Source organism: Ranitomeya variabilis, chromosome 5 (genome assembly GCF_051348905.1).
Source record: "Ranitomeya variabilis isolate aRanVar5 chromosome 5, aRanVar5.hap1, whole genome shotgun sequence".
NCBI lineage: Eukaryota > Metazoa > Chordata > Amphibia > Anura > Dendrobatidae > Ranitomeya > Ranitomeya variabilis.
In genome coordinates this window covers 545,934,000-545,956,840 of record NC_135236.1, presented here as the reverse complement: position 1 = coordinate 545,956,840, position 22,841 = coordinate 545,934,000, and the positions used below count along the sequence as shown (strand labels likewise).

Below are 22,841 nucleotides of genomic sequence, written 5' to 3'. Positions count from 1 at the left end.
GGGCCTGCAATTCTACCCGCCCCACCTTAATGGTGAACTCTTTGTACCCCACCTGCGGCAACGGCTGACCGTTACTGGCTACTATTGTCAAATCATCAGCTGGGCCACGATTAATGTCTGTGTCAGCCCAATAATGCTTATAAATAATGTAAGGCATAGTTGTCACCTGAAAACCGGTGTCCAATAAAGTGTTCAATGAGATGCCGTCGATCACAACGGGAAGGACGGGTCGTTCTCCGATGTACTTGGCTCACCATTTTTGTGGGCCTGGTCATCCTATTCCTGGGGGTTGGCCCTCTGCCCCAGGGTTCACTTGTTTAAATGGCAGTACCTTCTTCTCCTTCGGGGCCTCCTGTATGGATTGCACGGTCCGGGCAAATGCAGCAAAGTTCTTGGTGGTCAGCTCCTGCATCTGGAGGCGTAGTTCTGCATGAGAATCATCATCGAGGACCTGGGCTTCGGCCTCAGCAAGGACCTGAGGATATGACGCCACCTCCTGGTGGTACGTGAGGGCTGGACGCTTAGGAGGTACTGCACGGCTGGGTGGTTCGTGCAACACCCAGATGGCACTGTCCTTAAATTGCGCAAAGTCTAGGTCAGGGTTTTGCAAAGCCAGGATGCGTAGCTGTGTCCTGTGATTGTAGGACAGGAGACCCTCAATGAACTGTTCCTTTAAGAGTTGTAAGTTTGTACTTACTGAGTGTATTGGGGGACACTCACTTGGCACGGGATTCAAGCACTTAGGCACAGTTTTTCAACTTAAACAGTCCACACGGTTTATTGTGGCATCATAAACCTTGATTATGCACTGTTCATCATATACACTTCATAGAACACAATAGGCACCAACCGGTGACATTAAGTTGCAGCTTTATCTTTAAACACTTCATATTCGGCTTTATCTCACGGACACTAAACATGCTGGACCTCTCACTTCATCCAGTTACCATGGGTGTCCGTACGTCGAACAGTTCATCAATGTCCCTAGTCATATAGCGCATATGACATTGGGTTGCGGTCTCTAAACACGCTGATCCTTATCTGACCAGTTGCCGTGGGTGACCGCGCAGCACCCCATACGCTGGGTTACCTTCTAGGAGCTCCTGCTCCATATTCTAGTGCAGCGCCCCAGAGTCCTGGTCATTGCAGTAATGTCATTCTTCCACCAGGGGGAGTGATATTACGTCTGATGTCAATAAAGGAGATTTCCTACCAGGTATCACAAACCATACACTACACTTCACACTCCAGGCCACCAGGGAAAGCCTTGCTCCTATCTACTAGGGCACTCCTCACAGAAGGGTAAAACTGGTGGCCTGGATAGAAAGTTAGTGAGACGCTGGCTGGGCTTTGCCCAGGCAACACCTGTCAGGCAGACAGGGGGAAAGGAGGAACATCTGAGCTGCAGACAGAGGGTCCCTGTCAGGGGTGGGATCCTGACAGAGGCCTAGCGAGACAGAAAGCTACGGAGCAGTGCCTGCCCCACGTGCGGCAACATCCTAAGAAAGGACACAAAGAGAACTGTATTGTAGAGAGCGAGAAACGAAGTGACAGCACAAGGAGAAATCACCGGGAGGAGTTCTGCCCTGACATAGGCGGCCTCCTTCTGAGGCGCGTAGCCGGTGGCTGGAACAGCGAGGGAGTAATTGACTCTACGCATTACTTCAGAGACCGGCAGGACAGTCAATTCCAAGTTGGCTGCCCGACCTTAATACCTAAGAAGACACAGTGGCAAATTGTGAGGGTGGGGGCGTCTCTAGGGTCCCTATAAACAAGCCTCAGGCCATCGGTCATACGGGTTTGTCCTATCCATACCATCTGGGGGACAGAGAGGAAGAAATAACATCTAGAACATCTACAAGAGTTGTGAGGACCTTACCGGGAAGCTCAGCAGGGAGGTACTACAACACACAGGCGCTAGTAGGAAGGCTACTGATTTCCACCTGGATAAGGGGACTCTGGATTTGCCTTCGGACCGGCCGGACTCTGCCTACCCTGTGGTCTGTACCCTGGACTGTGGATGCTTAAGTCTTCAGTAAAAGGTAAAGAGACTGTAACCTTGTGTCCTCGTTATTCCCTGCGCTTTACATCGTCCACGAGCACCATCTACCCTTCTGGGAAGCTCTGGGGACACACTTCACCTGTGGGAAGGTATACCATCTAGCTGCCTTAACATCACCCCAGCGGACCCCTCACCACAGCGTCGGTCACCCTGACCAAATACCACAGGTGGCGTCACGAACTTCCCCTTTAAAGACCTTTCCCAAAACCATAAAAACTGTATTCCTTTATTGGACGCCCCTCAAAGGGCCACGGACCGGGTCGGGCCACCGTGACATCCCCCGAACCGAAGAACCCGGTGCCGAGTACCCCATTGCCCTTGCGTGGGGGCGATCCACTGACTCCTGTCACTACTCTCTCTCACAGGGAAGCTGCCGAACTGGGATCACCATGTCGGTCAATGCCTTGCTCAACAGGCCACCTGACAGTCCAGATCCTCAGATGGGCTGTAGCTTCCCCAAACGCAGTGCCATCACGGACTCTGCCCACCGTCCTCTCTGTGCGCTATTCAGGACGTCCATCCCCATCTGGGACCGTCCAACACACAGGTCCCCAGGTCCAAGGCCACCCCATGTGCTCTTCAGGGATCTAGTCCTACTCCCAGGACCTCCCAACACAGAGGCCCTCCAGGACCTGGCACACAGACCACTCAGGTCCATCCATTTCTCCCCATGTGACCCACATGGTCATATTATATACTTGTAGCCACTCCCATAGGTGGGAGGTGTGTGTGGCTATTTCAACCATTACAACTACAGATATGCCTCCATGCATATCCTAAGGAGCACATGTAGCGCCCCCTAACTGTAACAGGGGTCACTGCATCACAGAGTTTGTCTTCATCTTGCACGCTGTTAGGGTCATCCTGTCTGACGGTCCGCAGTGCCTCCTGGAGATTGCGGGCATAGTCCCGTATGCTATCCTGTGCTCTCTGCTTGCACCCAAAGAACTTCATTTTGATTTCTGCAGCGGTGCGGGTGTCAAAGGTGGTCTTAAGTTTAGCAAATATCTGCTGCACATTTCCTTTTTCCATATTTGGCCAGGATTTCACGTCTCTTAGGGCTGCGCCTATCAATTGTCTAATTAAGATGCTAACCTTGTGATGCTCTGTCAGGGACATATACCTCAAATAGGCTGCAGTCTTTCTTTAAAGTCACTTAATGTATGGGACTCCCCGGAATATTGTGGAAGCCAGGCCGCTCCAGGAACATAGGGCATGGAAAGCGGCATGATGGGCACTGTAGCTGTAGCGGGGTCCGGCCTGTTGGTAGAAGCTGCGGGGCCTGGGGGGTGCCAGAAGTCCGGCGGATGCATCCACCCCAAGGTCTTGGGGCATTACAGGGGCTGCGGCTGCGTCCGCCGCCATTTCTTCCCCCTGATCTGACATAGCATCTCCCCCTTGCTAACCTGGTAGAGGCCGGGGTCTCCCCTCTGGAGTCTGCAGTGGTTCCTCCAGTGCATCGCTCGGCACTTTGCAGCGTCCTCATTTCTGGCTACGCTGTACGGCGTCTTCACTTCCGGTGTCCCAGGCAGCGCGGCACCCGTTTCCTTCTACGCGCTCTTTCTGTCTGGCTCCGCCCATGAAGGTATGGCTCCTCCTCCTCGCGCTCCATGCGGCGCAGCAATGGCGGCAGTTTTGGCGGCAATTCACAATGCACAGTCTCTCAATAAAGCACATTTCAGGCACAGTCTTTTAGGCGCACATGACCCGATTTGCTGGGTCAGTCCATCCTGTTCGTGACGCCAAGATGAGTCGCCCGCCAGGGCCGTGGGGTACTCGATACCGGGTCCGGCGGTTCACAGGGGGATGTCACGGTGGCTGCGACCCGGTCCATGGCCCTGGGCGCCCATGTAAAAGGGAAAGGTCTTTAAAGGGAATAAAGTTTATGATCGTGACGCCACCTGTGGTGTTCGGTCTGTGGGGACCGACGCTGCTTTAAGGGGTCCTCTGGGGTGATGTTATGGCAGCTAGATGGTATTATTTCCCACAGGTGAAGTATATCCCCAGGGCTCCCGGTGTGTAGATGAAGAGGTGAATGGCGCAGTAAAGAACGAGGACGCAGGTTTGCAGTCTCTTTACCTTATTTACTGAAGACTTCAGCAGCCACAGTCCAGGGAACCTGATCACACGGCAGGCAGGATCCGGCCAGAGTCCCATTTACCAAGTGGAGTTAAAAGCCTTCCTCTAACGCTGTGGTGTTGTAGTTCCTTACTGCCTGTGGCTTCAGATAAGGTCCTCACAGATGTTCTCTCTCTGTCTCCCGTATAGGATAGGACACGACCCGTATGACTGGTGACTTGAGGCGGTTTATAGGGACTCTAGCATGCCCCAGCCTCTAAAGATGTCACCGTGCCTTCAGGTGTATGTGGGGACAGATAACTTGCAATTCAGCTGTCCTGCCGGTCTCTGCTGTAAGTCATAGAGTCCTTACAACCTCGGTGGTCCGGTTACCGGTTACCAGTTATCTGCACCTCAGAAGGAGTCAGCCTGATCTTAGCTGGTCTCCCCTGATGTTACTCACCTGTGCTTCGCTCCCCTGCACACTCACTAAACAATGTTCAGCTTTCTGTATGTCTCTTCCTCCAGGAGCTGCAGTACTTTAGACTACAGGCCCCTTCAGACCTTCTGACACTCTATATCGGTCTGCACTTTTCTGTGTCTCTGACTTTCTGAACTGAAACTGAACTCTCCTTTCCCTCCAGATCAGGGTGTCATAATAGGGGAGTTCACCTTAAACAGGTTTAGGACTCCCCCTTCTGGTCTGGAGTGTGAACATGTTGTATGCATTGTGGTTACCTGATAGAAGATCTTCCTTCATCGCTTCCAAACGTAACATCACTCTCCCCGTGAGGAAAGCACTGTGACAACCAGGACCCTGGGGCGTCACATTGGCGCCTAGGGAACTCATTCCCTGTGCAATGCCCCTCTATGTCACTGTCACTACTGACAATGGCATCAGGGGGGTTAAATGCCCGTGATCGGTGGTAGCACCGATTGTTGCTGTGGGGTCATACAGAGCTGACATCCACACACGATCGACGTGGCGCTCAGCGTGAGGCTGCGCGATCATTCTGCCTTACATATACTGCTCCTCCCGCAGCGCAGTACATGTACTTCACATGTCAGGAAGGGGATAAATAAAGCGGCTTTGTTTTTTATACTTATATATTTGTTTACCAGCAGGTTTTCTGCATCTAATGAAAATCTATGGGGAAAAATCAATCTATCAGTATTTGGTCAGTATTTTACCTCAGTATTTGTGCCGTGTTCACACTATCAGTATTTAGTCAGTATTTTACCTCAGTATTTGTGCTGTGTTGACACTATCAGTATTTACCTCTGTATTTGGGATGTTCACACTATCAGTATTTAACCTCTGTATGTGCGCCGTGTTCACACTATCAGTATTTGGTCAGTATTTTACCTCAGTATTTGTGCCGTGTTCACACTATCAGTATTTTCCATCAGTATTTGTAAGCCTAAACCAAGCGAGGGAAAGTATAATAGAAACATATGCACCGCTTCTGCATTTATCACCCACTCCTGGTTTTGACTGAGGCTACTTTCACACTAGCGTTGTTTGCTGTACGTCGCAATGCGTCATTTAGGAGAAAAACGCATCCTGCAAAGTTGTCCGCAGGATGCGTTTTTTCACCATAGATTTACATTAGTGACTCATTGCGACGTATGGCCACACGTCGCAACCGTCGTGCGACGGTTGCGTCGTGTTTTGGCGGACCGTCAGCACAAAAAAAGTTACATGTAACGTTTTTTTTGCGCGTCGTGTCCACCATTTTCGACCGTGCATGCGCGGCCGAAACTCCGCCCCCTCCTCCCCGGACATTACAATGGGGCAGCGGAAGCGTCGTAAGACTGCTTCCGCTGCCCACGTCGGGCATCACTTTCACAACGCACGTCTGAACATCGGGCCGACGCATAGCGACGTCCCCGTGCCGACGCTAGTGTGAAAGAAGCCTTACAGATACTGAGGTACAAAACTCACCAAATACTGACCGTGTGAACGTGGCCTAAGAAGCTGCACTAATTTCTACTGAAAAATGCACAGCATGGAAAGCGCATTGTGGGCTTGTTAATAACCTACAAGGAGCCAGCTTGTCGCCTCCCTACACTCGCTGTGCCATGTGCTCTCTGACAGCAAGGAACCTGACCAGTAACGAGTGTCTTGTAGCTTCCTTGTCAGGCAGGAGCATTTCTCCCTGCCTCAGGTTAGTGTTTCCAGTGACATCAGAGTTTCAGGTTGTCTCTCCCAGTCCCTCCCTTCCTCTGTAATTGGATGGCAGCCTAAACCCTGCCAGTTACCTTTATGGTCAGAGCACAGTGTGGGGAGAAGCGGAGAAACTGAGGCAGGGACTGCAACTGTTTAGTTTGGACTGAGCCCAGATGAAGCAATTCCTTGTAGGAGTCAGGGGGCACTGGAGTAAATGTGGCCACCTCTCCAGGCTGTGAAGTGCTGCCTGCTTTCCTGGGATTTCAGTCCTTCCAGATGGTGGTTTGCTGGGAACTCCACTACAGGTAAGAGGAAAGCTGTTGCTAAGATCTGCAGCAAAGGATTGCAACTAGATGAACACAACAAATGGCTGCTACTTGGAGACAATGTGATCGTGTGGCTGTGCTTTCAGGGGCTCTCTCCTTTTGGGGGTGACACTTTAGTGCATGCTCTCTCTGTGATTGACTCTTTATCTGCTGTCTCCCTCCCCAGGAACGATGGGGTTATAGAAATGTAATTGATCTCCCACATAGCACACTTGCACCTACAAACTATAATCAAGTGACCCTAAAAGCTGTTTTTCTGGGTTATTTTTGTCAAGAAGTCCCTGTTGGTTTACATAGTGATCCTGTGGAGGGACGTATATAGAGAGCATATATAATCATGGGGTATCACAAGAAAAAAAAAACAGGGTAGGTGTGTGGTGCGACGTGCTTTTTATTTGCCCCCAATACCAAATACTGTAAAATGTGGCTCCTAAGATGATGTATTTTACCATGATGACCCCTATAATAATGCACATATTATACCATGTAATGGATCTCTAGTGGTAATAAGCTGAGCTGTAATGTATGGAAGTGTAACATATGGATAGATTACTACTACGCTTCTTTTTGCTATCAAGGGAGCGGAAGAAGTGTCAGCAGCACTGGTTCTCATCATAAACTGACATCAATGTATGTTTGTACTGGAAATCCTCCCTGATCTATAGTGTTCAAAGGCCACAGTGATGTCATTTTGTGCCGTCATGCCCATATGGTCACATGAGATGATCTAAGCGTGTGACCACATTATCCAGCGCCATGACTGTATGGGTGGGAGTTTGGTCAACGTGGGGGGTATTTTTGACTTAACATATGTTATTTTAGTTTGATACTCACATAATCTTCATTTCTAACAGAAAACATGTGACCCCCTTTTCTGGTGATTGTAAGAATCCCAATAGATCAGATATTTACCACCTTGTTGAATAGGTGTTAAAGGGGATTTCCACTTTCAGGAAGGTGGACCTTTTTAAAATGCCTAAAATAATAAACCGAGCGGGCAGGGCTGTGGAGTCGGTAAGCCAAACCTCCAACTCTGACTCCTCAATTTCCTTGACTCCAACTCCACAGCCCTGCGAGCAGGTAGTCGCTATCAACAGGTCCAGCAGCAATCCTTCTAGGGTCACAGCTGTAGCCAATCGCTGCTCGTGCTGTCTACCGCGATACGATTGGCTACATCAGTGATACGCTCTGTTGACGTGGCATTTCGGGTCCATTTTTCTGAAAGTGGAAAATCCCTTTAAGTAGTAATTTTAATACAACTCCTTTGAGCATAAATGCTTATAAACCAATGAAAGGATAAACTATATTCAGTATTTTGTGGCAGGTTCATCTATCAGCATCAGAAACAGGTGTGCAGTTGACTTTTGATTCCATGGGTGTGTGAAGCATGAAATGTGAGACTGCGGACTGGTGAGGGAATATATCACTGGTCCTCTAGGATGAAGCCGTATCTGAGTGCCATTACTCCTAGTGGTATGAAGTGGTGCCTAATTTGTGGATGCCAGCTGTCAAGTATGCATCTTGCTATGAAGTAATCTACCCAATAATATGGTTTGATGTTTCTTGAGAGAACGAAAACTTGACTATGTTCTTCTGCTGCTGCTCAATGTTTGGCCCGACTTAGTGAGGCACATTTCACGTTATTACAAATTTTGGACTTGAATCACCCACGTCTTTGGGTGGTACACTTGTGTTTATTACATTTCTTGGGGTCAAAAAACAAAGCAGCACGATGTTACTTTCAGGCTGGGTTCAGACCACTGTATGAAGACTCAGGCCAATGGTGGATGTGACCTTCTTTGTGTGCAACTCCATGCGATCACACACATATCGGATGAGTACAGGAGCTGCCATATGAAATGGTGTGCAAATGCAGCCACGACTGTCTCTGTGTGCCCATCTGTATATATGATGAGAGCAGAAGCTGGTCCAGTTGGTACAAAATAGTCCATGCTGCGATTTCCCCCCACACCGCCATGCAGACCAGTCGTCCGTGTGGAAATTCGGCCATGTGGACTAGCTCATTGGCTATAATGAGTGCACACGCTCTCCATCTGTGGCCCGGGGTGCACACGCTCTCCATCTGTGGCCCGGGGTGCACACGCTCTCCATCTGTGGCCCGGGGTGCACACGCTCTCCATCTGTGGCCCGGGGTGCACACGCTCTCCATCTGTGGCCCGGGGTGCACACGCTCTCCATCTGTGATCTGAGGTGCACATGGGCAGCACAAGTCTGTAAATGGGTCATTATTACAGGATGGGGGCTCTATTACAAGGTAGGGGCCAGGATGAGGGATATTATTACATGATTGGGGCTTGGATGAGGGATAGTTTGTCAACATCATTATAGTCAATGGCCCCGTCGGCCCATATGTCCAAATCCCGGTTTGCGTGGGGGGCTGGCTTAAACTCCCAACTGGTTCACTGAACGTGGGACAAAGCACAGCGTGAAAGAACCCTTACTTATTTGGCACACATGAGCGGTCATCTTGAGCCACAGGAAGTTGTGAAAGTGTAGATATGCCTGGTCATCACTCTGGGAAAATCACTTTCACAATAAATTACCATCTATTACACAGTCCCAACGGATGCTTTGTAGGTGAATATGCTTGCTTAAAGGGGTTTTCCGGAAATCTCCTGTTCCTAGGAGCTGTTTGTGTAACTAAGCTTTGCTTGCCCTCCCCAGGTCTCAGTCAATGCTCTTGGGGTCTGTTCTTGTCTACAGCGTGATGATCACATTTAGAGCACTTCAGCCATAAGTGGGAGCTCAGTGGCTCTGAACGTCTTTTTTTTTTTTTACCTCTCCAATTCTGAAAAAATTGGATCAAACTCTGATCACAGTGTGTTTAGCATAATCGGACCGATTTTCTCAGATGTACAGTCGAAAAAACTGACGTCTTTTGCTATCCCATCTGAGAGCCGCATGATGTAGGATATGTCCTTCTGATAAAACAATGATTTTATCAAAACTGCGACACATCAACCCAGTATGCGACACCTCGCTGGAATCAGGGTCTCTATCTCTACATTATTCTGCTCTCTGGTAAGGGAGCAAAAACCTGATGACAGATTCCGTTTAACGTCCTCAGCAAGCACACATGTAGCTGCAAATTGAAAGCATCTTCTCATTATTTTAGAATAGCTTGTACTTGTACATTGTATGCAGTAAGTATATTCCAAATTGTCTTTCAGAGATCAGAAAATCAATTGATGATTTCATTCAATAGCGATAAGCGCAGGAGGCATATGTCACATTTAAAGATTCTTGCTTAATCTCAGGCAGAGCGTGAGTGTGAATTGTCCATCTCCCTAATCCCTAAACATCGGGCTGTGCCCGGATTTGGACTAATGGAGACAATGTTGCCAGAGTTTGGCTTGGTGACACTTTTGGGGCGGTCCTCTTTCTGGAGCATCTTTCTGTTGTTACTAGTGTGTGTACACACCAATCTCTGCTTCAAGTGGTTACAGGACTTATAAGTTGTTGCACTAAACATTTTGAGACATGAAGAGCTTTGATAAAATGGAGTAATATGATTATGTAAAGTAGTGGTGTCGTGCACTCCTTCATGAATCGGGAGAGTCTGACTCCACCATGCCCCCTCATCAAGACTGGCGAGAAAACTGTCAGTCTTGAATCAGGGCCTATATTGGTTTATGTCAGGCTAGTATGCTATGCAGATACTGTTTAGTAATTTATCACATACAAAGTGTACACAGCTGTATACCATTCTGGCAAAAGTGTGCAATTGCCATATAGTATCTATACTGCAGAAGATCAAATTAACATACTTACATAACAAAACAAAAAAAGTCAAAATGGTGTTACGGGGAAAAGGATGGTTAATGTTTGGCCAAATATTTTCTTTGCAGAGCTGTAAAATTACATGACGGTTATGGCTGACCATGTACCGGTAATTAATGGGTGGGCGAGATTCACCACAGCTAAAGTGTGTGTTTCGGGTTAGGGTTTTCCTCTCTCACTCATACAGGGAGCACTGAACTGAGAACCCGCCACTTTGTCGTCCACATGTCACAATGAGTGTCGCTACACCCACATTCTAAAACCTACATATTTTCCCCATCTGCTCGCATGCACCCTTGTATGTTGTAGTATCAGTAGTTAGAGACTGCTTCTTGTATAGTGAGAAGGGAATGGATGCCCTCGTAGGCCACATGGAAACTATGGAATGCTTCTTGGTCTACCACCATCTACTTCTCTGCTTTCTAAGGCCCCGATTCATCAAGACTAAAAAAAATTTATTTTTATTTTTTTACGCGTTTTGTAGTAGGTGGAGATAGGCAGGACTGAGAACAAAAAAAACTCAAAAGGGTCAAAATTCTCGCTCAACCACGAGTTGCACACAAGATTTGCAACTTTTCTGCTTGAGTCTTTTGTGCTTGGGGATGTTGTTCTTTTAGCAATATACAAGCATGTTCTACATCTTATTTGATTAGACATCCACATGAAGGTCCACGTGTACTTATAAGTTTGGACTGGAGTAGCATTTCTGTTATAGCAAACTTCAGCAGATTTGATGAATTTGTTATACCCCTATAATGGTTCCTAACAGCTTGGCCCATTTCAAAGGGGCTGATCCAGAGTGACGTGAAAATGCCAAAAGTCAAATTTTTTTACGTCTTTGCTTTTATGCCCCTTTTGTGGCATAACAGCTTTGCTAAATTGGCCCCATAATCTGCAAGCCTTCTGATTCTCTGATTCTCACCTGTTTTTCATAGGCTTCTTGGAGTCCAGATGTTCTTTGTAATGCAGCTACAATCTCAATACGATTAATCCCTGATCAGTGATGAATGTTATCATATCTACCTACAGTGATCAGGAAATACTCTTTCAGTGTACCAGCGATTGACTTACAACATAAAACATGTCTCTCCTGTACATGTTCCAAATAAGTCTGTATTCAAAGTCCACAATGCAGCAATTCATGTAAACATTAGACTAAGCTCACATCACATAGGGAAAGGGCCATACAGCTGGAATATACAGTATAAATGAAGGGACCTCAACCTGTGGCTTGTTGGCTCATAATTTGTGGCCTATGGCCGTCTCCCAGGTTCATGCTTTAGCACCAGGTCTAGCAAAATGGCTACAAAGAGCGAGTCTCCAGATGGTGATTTTTGTGAGTAGACCTGCAAAATACTACAGATATGGAGGCAAGTATACTGGTACAGGGGAAATAAATATGGCAAGATGGAGATAGCATGATAATGCCAGTTAGTCGGCACCTTGATATCTTATTCCAGAATAATCCACTTTTTTCTTATACATAAATAAGCTGTTCAAGGCTATTAGGAGGACAGATTTGCATGAGAACCTGCCTTCAGAGATTATTTTATATATAAGGGGGCATTGCCAATGTGATGTGTAATGGCCACACTCTTCCCTCCTGATCTCAATGCAGAGCTGTGTATGATTATACCTGACACATCTGATGGTTCCTCTCAGCTTCCATCTCGCAGGCAGGTAGGGTTGTAATATTGTTATAATACAGCTGAGCTGTGTATGATTATACCTGACACATCTGCTGGTTCCGCTCAGCGTCCATCTTGCGGGCAGACAGGGTTGTAATATTGTTATAATACTGCAGAGCTCTGTGTGATTATACCTGACACATCTGCTGGTTCCTCTCAGCGTCCATCTTGCAGGCAGACAGGGTTGTAATGTTATAATACTGCAGAGCTGTGTGTGATTATACCTGACACATCTGCTGGTTCCTCTCAGCGTCCATCTTGCAGGCAGACAGGGTTGTAATGTTATAATACTGCAGAGCTGTGTGTGATTATACCTGACACATCTGCTGGTTCCGCTCAGCGTCCATCTTGCAGGCAGGTAGGGTTGTAATATTGTTATAATACAGCTGAGCTGTGTGTGATTATACCTGACACATCTGCTGGTTCCTCTCAGCGTCCATCTTGCAGGCAGACAGGGTTGGAATATTGTTATAATACTGCAGAGCTCTGTGTCATTATATCTGACACATCTGCTGGTTCCTCTCAGCTTCCATCTCGCAGGCAGGTAGGGTTGTAATATTGTTATAATACAGCTGAGCTGTGTGTGATTATACCTGACACATCTGCTGGTTCCTCTCAGCGTCCATCTTGCAGGCAGACAGGGTTGGAATATTGTTATAATACTGCAGAGCTCTGTGTGATTATATCTGACACATCTGCTGGTTCCTCTCCGCTTCCATCTCGCAGGCAGGTAGGGTTGTAATATTGTTATAATACAGCTGAGCTGTGTGTGATTATACCTGACACATCTGCTGGTTCCTCTCAGCGTCCGTCTTGCGGGCAGGCAGGGTTGTAATATTGTTATAATACTGCAGAGCTGTGTGTGATTATACCTGACACATCTGCTGGTTCCTCTCAGCGTCCGTCTTGCGGGCAGGCAGGGTTGTAATATTGTTATAATACTGCAGAGCTGTGTGTGATTATACCTGACACATCTGCTGGTTCCTCTCAGCGTCCGTCTTGCGGGCAGGCAGGGTTGTAATATTGTTATAATACTGCAGAGCTGTGTGTGATTATACCTGACACATCTGCTGGTTCCTCTCAGCGTCCGTCTTGCGGGCAGGCAGGGTTGTAATATTGTTATAATACTGCAGAGCTGTGTGTGATTATACCTGACACATCTGCTGGTTCCTCTCAGCGTCCATCTTGCAGGCAGACAGGGTTGTAATGTTATAATACTGCAGAGCTGTGTGTGATTATACCTGACACATCTGCTGGTTCCTCTCAGCGTCCATCTCGCAGGCAGGTAGGGTTGTAATATTGTTATAATACAGCTGAGCTGTGTGTGATTATACCTGACACATCTGCTGGTTCCTCTCAGCGTCCGTCTTGCGGGCAGACAGGGTTGTAATATTGTTATAATACTGCAGAGCTGTGTGTGATTATACCTGACACATCTGCTGGTTCCTCTCAGCGTCCATCTTGCAGGCAGACAGGGTTGTAATGTTATAATACTGCAGAGCTGTGTGTGATTATACCTGACACATCTGCTGGTTCCTCTCAGCGTCCATCTTGCAGGCAGACAGGGTTGGAATATTGTTATAATACAGCTGAGCTGTGTGTGATTATACCTGACACATCTGCTGGTTCCTCTCAGCTTCCATCTCGCAGGCAGGTAGGGTTGTAATATTGTTATAATACAGCTGAGCTGTGTGTGATTATACCTGACACATCTGCTGGTTCCTCTCAGTGTCCGTCTTGCGGGCAGGCAGGGTTGTAATATTGTTATAATACTGCAGAGCTGTGTGTGATTATACCTGACACATCTGCTGGTTCCTCTCAGCGTCCATCTTGCAGGCAGACAGGGTTGTAATATTGTTATAATGCGCCTGAGCTGCAGCTGCTGTTTGTTATGAGACAAAGTTCAGTTCTACTGTTCAGTGTTAGTTACATGTCTCGCTCTGGTAAAACCCAATTTCATTTATCATTCCCGGAGGCAGATTCTCATGCAGATCAGTGTCCTGCCCATATGTCTTAAAAGCGCATTTACATATATGAAAAACGTGGATTTCTCTGGAATAAAACATCAAATCGCAGATATCCAGGTATCATTTTATTCAGCTTCCTATGACCTACATGTCCATATAGACAGCTTAGGAGGGATGATTTTACTGACAGATTCCCTATAATATCTTATTAGAAATTTGCTTAATTCTCCTCCTGGACTGATATTTCACTCTCACTCTCAACTTACCTGTAAAATATGTATTAAAAATAGACAGATTTTCCAATTGGTGAGGTAGGAGATGCGTTGGTTCTTTTTAAAATTCTATGGGGATGTGAGTAAAAGGAGCTAGCGGCAGATTCAGAAATTCTGCTGCAAGTTCTCCTGAAACGATACAGTTCTCCATAGAGCTTTATGGGCACCAACTGCTGTTTCTATCTCAGTAATGGAAACATCTGCATTGACTGGAGACAGACCTTAGTTATGAGCTGAGAATTTTGATAATGAATGCTCAGTCTAGGAGGAGAAAGAAGTACATTTCTCTAATGGGATATATTCATATTTTCACGTGTGCTAAAAGCTGTTTATTTTCTAAACATCTGACGTTGGCACACAAACACCAAAAGAGATGTGAACAGAGCATTATTGTCTCACAACTGTCTCATCTCCAGACAATGGTGAAGTGAAAGTGGCATTATAAGGAAGTTGTGTCTTTTTCAGGAGTTACCAGGCCAGTGTTGCGCCTTCATTGTGGTAAATGCTGAGCTTTCATTTCTTATGATTTGTTTAAGGCTTCCATGGAATAAACCCTTCCACCTCCACTACTACATTCCATCCATTGTGTTGGCTGCATTGATTAGTCTGAATTATGTTATATGTGGTCAAATGGCCAATAAATCTGTCATCTATTATCCAGAAGTCTTCAGAAGTTCATCTCTTTGAACGAACAAACACATACAAATGGCTACTAAAGCCAGTTATCTGGCCAGGGAGCTGCACATGGTTTTCATACAAAAGATACTATAAACACGAAGATCCTTTACATGGGTTTAAAAAGCAAAAAAAAGGAGCTTGCACTCAGTGGTTTATAGGACGATCTTTTCTTGGTAGTGGTTTAACTATAGTGCACGAAGAGTAGTAGTGGTACTTAAATTGGCCAAAGACCCTTCTGCCACACTTTATATGGGCCAAAAATTCAATATAGGTATAAATATCCCAATCTCTCAGGACTTTTTCCTACAGAGCACCATCCCAATCATCAAGTGGAATTAACATGGTATCATAACAAACCTGTCAAAAGAGGGTTAACCACCAAAACTCTCAGCTCGGGCAAGAAGGGCATTAATCTGAGAGGCAGCACAGAGACCAAAGGTAACCCTGAAGGAGCTGCAGAGTTCCCCAGAAGAGGCTGGAGTATCTGTCCATATGACCATAATCGTACACTCCATAGATGTGGCCTTTACGGAAGAGTGGGCAGAAAAAAAGCATTTACTCGCAAAAATTGTAAGGCTCGTTTTAAGTTTGCCAAAATACATGTGGGAGACTCCCCAAATGCATGTAGGAATGTGTTGTGGTCAGATGAGACCAAAATTGAACTTTTTGGCCACCAAGGTAAACGCTATGTCTGGTGCCAAACCAACACAGCTCATCACTCCAAGAACACCATCCCCACAATGAAACATGGTGGTGGCAACATCATGCTCTGGGGATGTTCTTCGGCAGCATGGACAGGGAAAATGGGACAGGGAAACGTGTAAATGTTTTGGAATGGCTTAGTCAAAGCCCAGACCTTAAAAGGAACCTGTCACCAGGTTTGCCCGATATGAGATGCATCCACTGCCTTTCAGGGCACCCAACTTGACCTGGAAGAGAACAAAAATAACTTTAATTTCACTCACCTGTGGGGTGGTCTGGTCTGAGGGGTGTCGCTCTTCTTGGTCTAGCACCGCCCATCTTCTTGCAAAGCCACCCTCCTTGCTTTAAGCGGATGTCGCCTCCCTGCATCATCCACACAGTCTGCTCGGCATTGCGCTCCTGCGAAGGCGCACTTATCAGCCCTGTTGAGGGCAGAGCAAAGTCTTTCAGTGCTCTGGCACTGGGTCTCTCTGACCTTTCCCGGTGGCCGTTACTTTACTTAATCTAATCTAATTGAGAATCAGACTTGAAGATTGCTGTTCCCCAGAGGAAACCATCTAACATGATGGAGCTGGAGCAGACATGCCTTGAGAAATGGGCACAAATCCCAGTGGAAAGCTCACAGAAACGTATCCAGTGCATACTGAAGTTTTCAGTTATTTTGTCCTATTTGTTGTTTGTTTCACAATAAAAAGAAAACCAAATATTCACAGTTGTAGGTATGTGCTTTACATGAACTGATGCAAACCCTCAAAAAACCAACACGGCAATCTTCCAGGTTGTGAGGTACCAAAACAAGAAAAATGCTAAAGGAAGGAGGGGGGTTTGAACATATACAGTGGCTTGTGAAAGTGAGTCCAGTGGTTGATGATATTCCCTGTATGGCTGTGCATACAATGACTGACAGCTGTCAATCATGGAGTAGAACTCTTAGGCTGTGTGCACACGTTGCGGATTCCATTGCGGATTTTTCTGCGTGGATTCTGCAGAATCCACAGGTAAAACACCCTGCGTTTTCACTGTGATTATCTGCGGATTTTGTGCAGATTTCACCTGCGTTTTTACACCTGCTTAATCCTATTTTGTTATTTTCTGCAGCATGTGCACTTCGGATTTGGTTTTCCATAGGTTTACATGGTACTGAACAACGCATGGAAAACTGCTGCGAATCCGCAGCGTCAAATCTGCTGCGGATCCGCAGCCAAATCCGCAATGTGTGCACATACCCTTACTCATGCAAACACCAAGGATTTCAAGGAATAAAATTTAAAAAGTTAAATAAAATTTTTTCCAACAAACCTGTATTTCATTCTGATTAACTTCACTGTCTCATGTGCAATGTGACAGGTTCCCTTTAACATGTGATAGATATGAATCCTAACTTTATATTTTCATCATCTCTGTGCCTGTGCTCTACATATTTTTGGTATCTTCTTGTACATTTAGTTTGCACTTTGCCTTTTTTGGCTTATATGTACCTCGTGAGAGCACTCTGGTTTGCTAGCTTATATTCCATCTCTTGTCCGCTGGCACACATATGGATATAGTTATAATAAGAATTAGTAGCTGCTTGTCCCGTGCTATGCATCCACTTAGATTTCACCGCACTATAGTCTGGCCTCGTGTAAAATAAACCTCCGTTTTATAGCAGGTCTTCAGATTTCATACCCGCCCTGGTTTGGCATGCCTGCTCAACAAGTGTCCGTGTGGTACAGCAAAGCTCCTACATTCTGATGTACTGATTAAGAATTCCAGGCTCTACAATAATGTGCCTTTTTATTATGCCTCAGCATAATGGCAAGTCCTCAGCATGCTTTAAATTACTGATAGATTTATAGGGCAAAGGCCTCTTTTATAAAACATTCACCGCCGAATTCCTATGCTCTGAATGCCACTATAGTTTGCTATTGCACTCCTATTTTTAATGTAACCTCCTTTTTAGGAAGTTTTTAACTATATAAAGCACGGGGTCAGTGGTTTGAATTAATACTAGTTGTGTATTTACCTGTATTCACTTTTTATTTTTTATTATTGGAGTGCAAGGATTCTCAGTACATGTATGCCATTTAGTGGATAAGGGTCCATTTCTTTCCCCAGTGGTGTTTATTTTCTTGTTTTTTTTTATTATTCTGTTTGTACCGTAGTTAAAATATGGCATACTCTCAAACTTGTGAAGCACCTGTGCTGCAAATAACAATATATAGAGCTGGAGGATGAATACGAAAGAGACCGAGCCTATGTTGTGGGTTTATTTAAGGCTACTTTAAGATCCCTGTAAACTCTAGGATACGACACTACATTTTGTAGTTCTAGTGATTTGATTTTTAACTATTTATTAGCAACTGCAGTCCACAAAATTCCACCCAAGTCTTGTGCACAGTGCTTTGAATTACCGTTGTATCATAGTAACATAGTTATTAAGGTTGAAGGAAGACTTTACGTCCATCTAGTTGAACCCATAGCCTAACCTAACATGCCCTAACATGTTGATCCAGAGGAAGGCAAAAAAAAAATGTGGCAAACAGTAAGCTCCACATTGAGGAAAAAAATTCCTTCCCGACTCCACATACGGCAATCAGACTAGTTCCCTGGATCAACACCCTATCAAGGAATCTAATATATATATATATATATATATATATATATATATATATATATATATATATATATATATATATATATATATATATATATATATATATAACCTGTAACATTATACTTTTCAAGAAAGGCATCCAGTCCCCTCTTAAATTTAAGTAATGAATCACTCATTACAACATCATACGGCAGAGAGTTCCATAGTCTTACTGCTCTTACAGTAAAGAATCCGCGTCTGTTATTATGCTTAAACCTTCTTCCCTCCAGACATAGAGGATGCCCCCCTGTCTCAGGTCTATGATTAAAAAGATCATCAGAAAGGTCTTTGTACTGTCCCCTCATATATTTATACATTAACATAAGATCACCCCTTAGTCTTCGTTTTTCCAAACTAAATAGCCCCAAGTGTAATAACCTATCTTGGTATTGCAGACCCCTCAGTCCTCTAATAACCTTGGTCGCTCTTCTCTGCACCCGCTCTAGTTCAGCTATGTCTTTCTTATACACCGGAGACCAGAACTGTGCACAGTATTCTAAGTGTGGTTGAACTAGTGACTTGTATAGAGGTAAAATTATGTTCTCCTCATGAGCATCTATGCCTCTTTTAATGCATCCCATTATTTTATTTGCCTTTGTAGCAGCTGCCTGACACTGGCCACTGAATATGAGTTTGTCATCCACCCATACACCCAAGTCTTTTCAGTGACGGTTTTGCCCAGATTTTTAGAATTAAGCACATAGTTATACATCTTATTACTTCTACCCAAGTGCATGACCTTACATTTATCCCCATTAAAGCTCATTTGCCATTTATCAGCCCAAGCTTCTAGTTGACATAAATCATCCTGTAATATAAAATTGTCCTCCTCTGTATTGATTACCCTGCAGAGTTTAGTGTCATCTGCAAATATTGAAATTCTGCTCTATATGCCCCCTACAAGGTCATTAATAAATATGTTAAAAAGAAGAGGGCCCAATACTGACCCCTGTGGTACCCCACTGCTAACCGTGACCCAGCCTGAGTGTGATCCATTAATAACCACCCTTTGTTTCCTATCCCTGAGCCAGCTCTTAACCCACTTACACATATTTTCCCCTATCCCCATTATTCTCATTTTATGTATCAACCTTTTGTGTGGCACCGTATCAAAAGCTTTTGAAAAGTCCATATACACTACGTCCACTGGGTTCCCTTGGTCCAGTCCGGAACTTACCTCTTCATAGAAGCTGATCAGATTTGTCTGACAGGAACGGTCCATAGTAAACCTCGACAAAAAAGGTTGCAATGTAATCTTAGCCTAAAGAGATGGTACCATAAACATTTATCACCTATCCAAATAATAAATGGTACAAGTATGCCTACAAGGCGGTCTGACTAGGTAGACCTCACCAATCCCCCGCACAATGGAGATCCCAGTGTGTGAGTGGGGCAGAAGTGTGTATGGTTCTAGCTTTCAGTAGGGGGTACATGGCTCAGGATTAATGAGACTCCTTGTTCTAGAACATGTAAACATTGATGAAACACAGACCCCATCTTCTTTATAGCCCTCGTCATCCTTTTCTATAACTATTTCTCTTTTACTAAAAGGGAGGAGATGGTCTGTGATTGAAGCGGAACATTAAAGGACAAGTGACAGGGAGTGTACTCACAGTATATAATAATGAGACGAAGGGACATGTTTATTGCCGGATGTGCTGTATTACCTATGGTGCATCTGCGACTCATGTCATTAAACGTGTATATGACAAGGGAACAGGACAGGAGAGTCGCTGCCACATTGTATGTCTTGTGATATGGAAATAGTGAATACAGATTACATATTACACTTTACCAATACATTTGTTATATGTAATGACAATATGTCTAAGAAACATAAGATATGTCCCATGGTCACTATCTGAGCAAACATCTGAGGTTTGCTGGAAAATGGACCTTACAAGCACAGTCCATATGCCTTTAACTTTAAATTTAGTTCTCCGAGATTCTACAAATAAATGGGTTTTCCGTTACTTTACCATTGATGGCCTATCCTCAAGATGTCTTATTGGTGGTGGTGCGACTCCCGGTACCCCCGCCAATCTGTTGTTCCCAATGGTGGCAGCTGGAACTGCTCAGTTATAGATCTGCATAGCACATCCGCCCCCTATTCATTAGAATATTTGGCAGATGTGCAGTACCCAGTAACGGCCACTATACTACTATAACTGAGCAGTTCTGGCCACCGTTGACAACAGCAACAGCTGATTGGCGGGGATGCTGGGTATTTCACTCACGCCGATGAGACATTTAAAAGTTTGGGAAGCATACTATGTTCCCCTTGGTTTATTGATTAACAGTTGACTAGGTCATCATTATTTGGCAGAGTGGGGTCTCCCACTTGACTACCCTGCACCTCTCTGTGCACTGTTTAGTGGACACTCTGGGTACTGCAGCTCAGCACTTATTCACTTGTTTCACTATACAAGGTGCAGCGCTGGAGCTAGTAACAGCTGATCAGTGGGGGTGTTGGACCACACCTATTTGACATTGATGACATATCGTTAGGATTGATCAATATGTAATTAATGGACAACCCCATAAATGTGAATCAAGCAAGTAATTTTATAGTCATTAGAAAACTTCTGCAAAGTCTTTGCTAATCAATCTAATGGACTGGAAATATTACATTTGAAAAGGTACAGGTGCTTCTCACAAAATTAGAATATAATCAAAAAGTTAATTTATTTCAGTTCTTCAATACAAACAGTGAAACTCATATATTATATAGAGTTATTACAGAGTGATCTACTTCAAGTGTTTATTTCTGCTAATTTTGATGACTATGGCTTATAGCCAATGAAAACCCAAAAGTCATGATCTCGGTAAATTAGAATACTTTATAACACCAGCTTGAAAAATTATTTTAAAATCCGAAATGTTGGCCTACTGAAATGTATGTTCAGTAGATGCACTCAATTAGTTGAGGTTCCTTTTTCATCAATTACTGCATCAATATGGCATGGCATGGAGGCGATCAGCTTGTGGCACTGCTAAAATTTCCTGGTAGATGGCTGCGCTGACTTTATTTTTTTTAAATTTGTTTATTAATTGCAAAATAAATCATACAATACACACATTTGCATTTGTTTCTATCATTATCCATTATAACATACAGTGCGAATAGTTAAAATGCATCATCACATCTGGAGTATTACAAGAGTAACAAACGGTGCATGTCAATCACAAGTATCCTATTGTATAACCTTAACTACATCAACTACTAAAAGAACGCCGCCAATAGAAAATTCCGTATAAATTTCACCCTGTAAGCAATGTCCCCAAAGCCACAGACCCTACTTCCTATGTGTATGTTAAATTGTTATAGAGTATGGTGGGAGGAGTTCCATTTACCCCATATTTTCTCAAATTTATCTGGACATCCTCTATTCTGATATAATGTCCGTTCATACAGGATAATTGAGTTCACTAAATCAACCCAAACTCTAAGAGATGGGCAAGAACCACCCATCCATCGCAGCGCCAGTACCTTTCGCGCTGTGATGCAGTGACCCCTGTAACAGGTAGGGGGCGCTGCATGGTCTCCCCGGTATGTGCACGGAGTCGTATTGAGGCCGTGAGGATCGACCTGCAGTGATGTCAGGATCACGTGACCAGCCCATGTGATCCATTACTGTGGGTGTGGTTACAGGTACATAACGTGACCAGGGTGTGGGTCACAGGGTTCCTGTGTGGTTCCAGTGTTTGGATCGGATAGGTCCAAGTGCAAGGTCCTGGAAGCCTGTGTTGGAAGACCTGGGTCGAGGCTTCCTGGAAAGCACATGGCTTGGACCTGGTGGCCTGGGTGTTGGACTAAGTCCTGAATAGCACCCAGACAGGCCACATGCCTCTGTGGTGGACGGTCCCAGGTGGGATGGACGTTCTGAAGACCACAGTGTGATCATGGTCCTGGACAGTCTGTGTTAGAAGCTCCTGTGAGTGGAGTCTTCTTGGAGCACCTGAGAGACTGTGGACCTGGATGATCGGTGTTGGGGAAGCTACCGGCCTTCGGTGGCTCTGGACTGACTGATGTGTGCCGGCCAGGCAAGTTGGTGAACCCCGTAAGGCAGTTTCCCCAGGAGAGAGGACTGACAAGGAGTCAGCAGATGGAGCAGGAGCTCCCATAAGGTACCATTGACTGTTGGTGCTTGTTATGTTCTATGAACTGTGTGGTAACCCACCGCAACTGGTCAGGAGAGGACCAGCATGTTTAGTTGCTGCAGACTAAGGATATGAAACTTGATGTGATGTCCTGGTACAGTGTGTAAATGGACTGTTCATGATGTGGTTTATGATACCTTAATAAACCAAATAGACTGTTTTGTTTTAAAAACCCGTGCCCGTGTGCTGAATGTCGCGGCCAAGCGAGTGTCCCCCAATACACTCAGTAAAAGTAGTCTTACAGCGCCATAAACCGTGTGCAAAAAATCCCAGTGTGGTAATCCCAAGCCTCCGCATCCCACTCCCCAAATAAACAGGTCA

General features: G+C 45.2%; 1 protein-coding gene across 1 annotated transcript in view; it reads left to right on the top strand.

Moving 5' to 3' along the window:
* The first annotated feature begins 6,194 nt into the window (after positions 1-6,194).
* The window catches only part of SHROOM1 (shroom family member 1), an 83,021-nt gene continuing 66,374 nt past the window's right edge, over positions 6,195-22,841 (top strand). The window contains exon 1 of the mRNA XM_077265876.1: positions 6,195-6,595. The gene's annotated coding sequence lies outside the window, so the exon portion shown is untranslated. The remainder of the gene's footprint in view (positions 6,596-22,841) is intronic.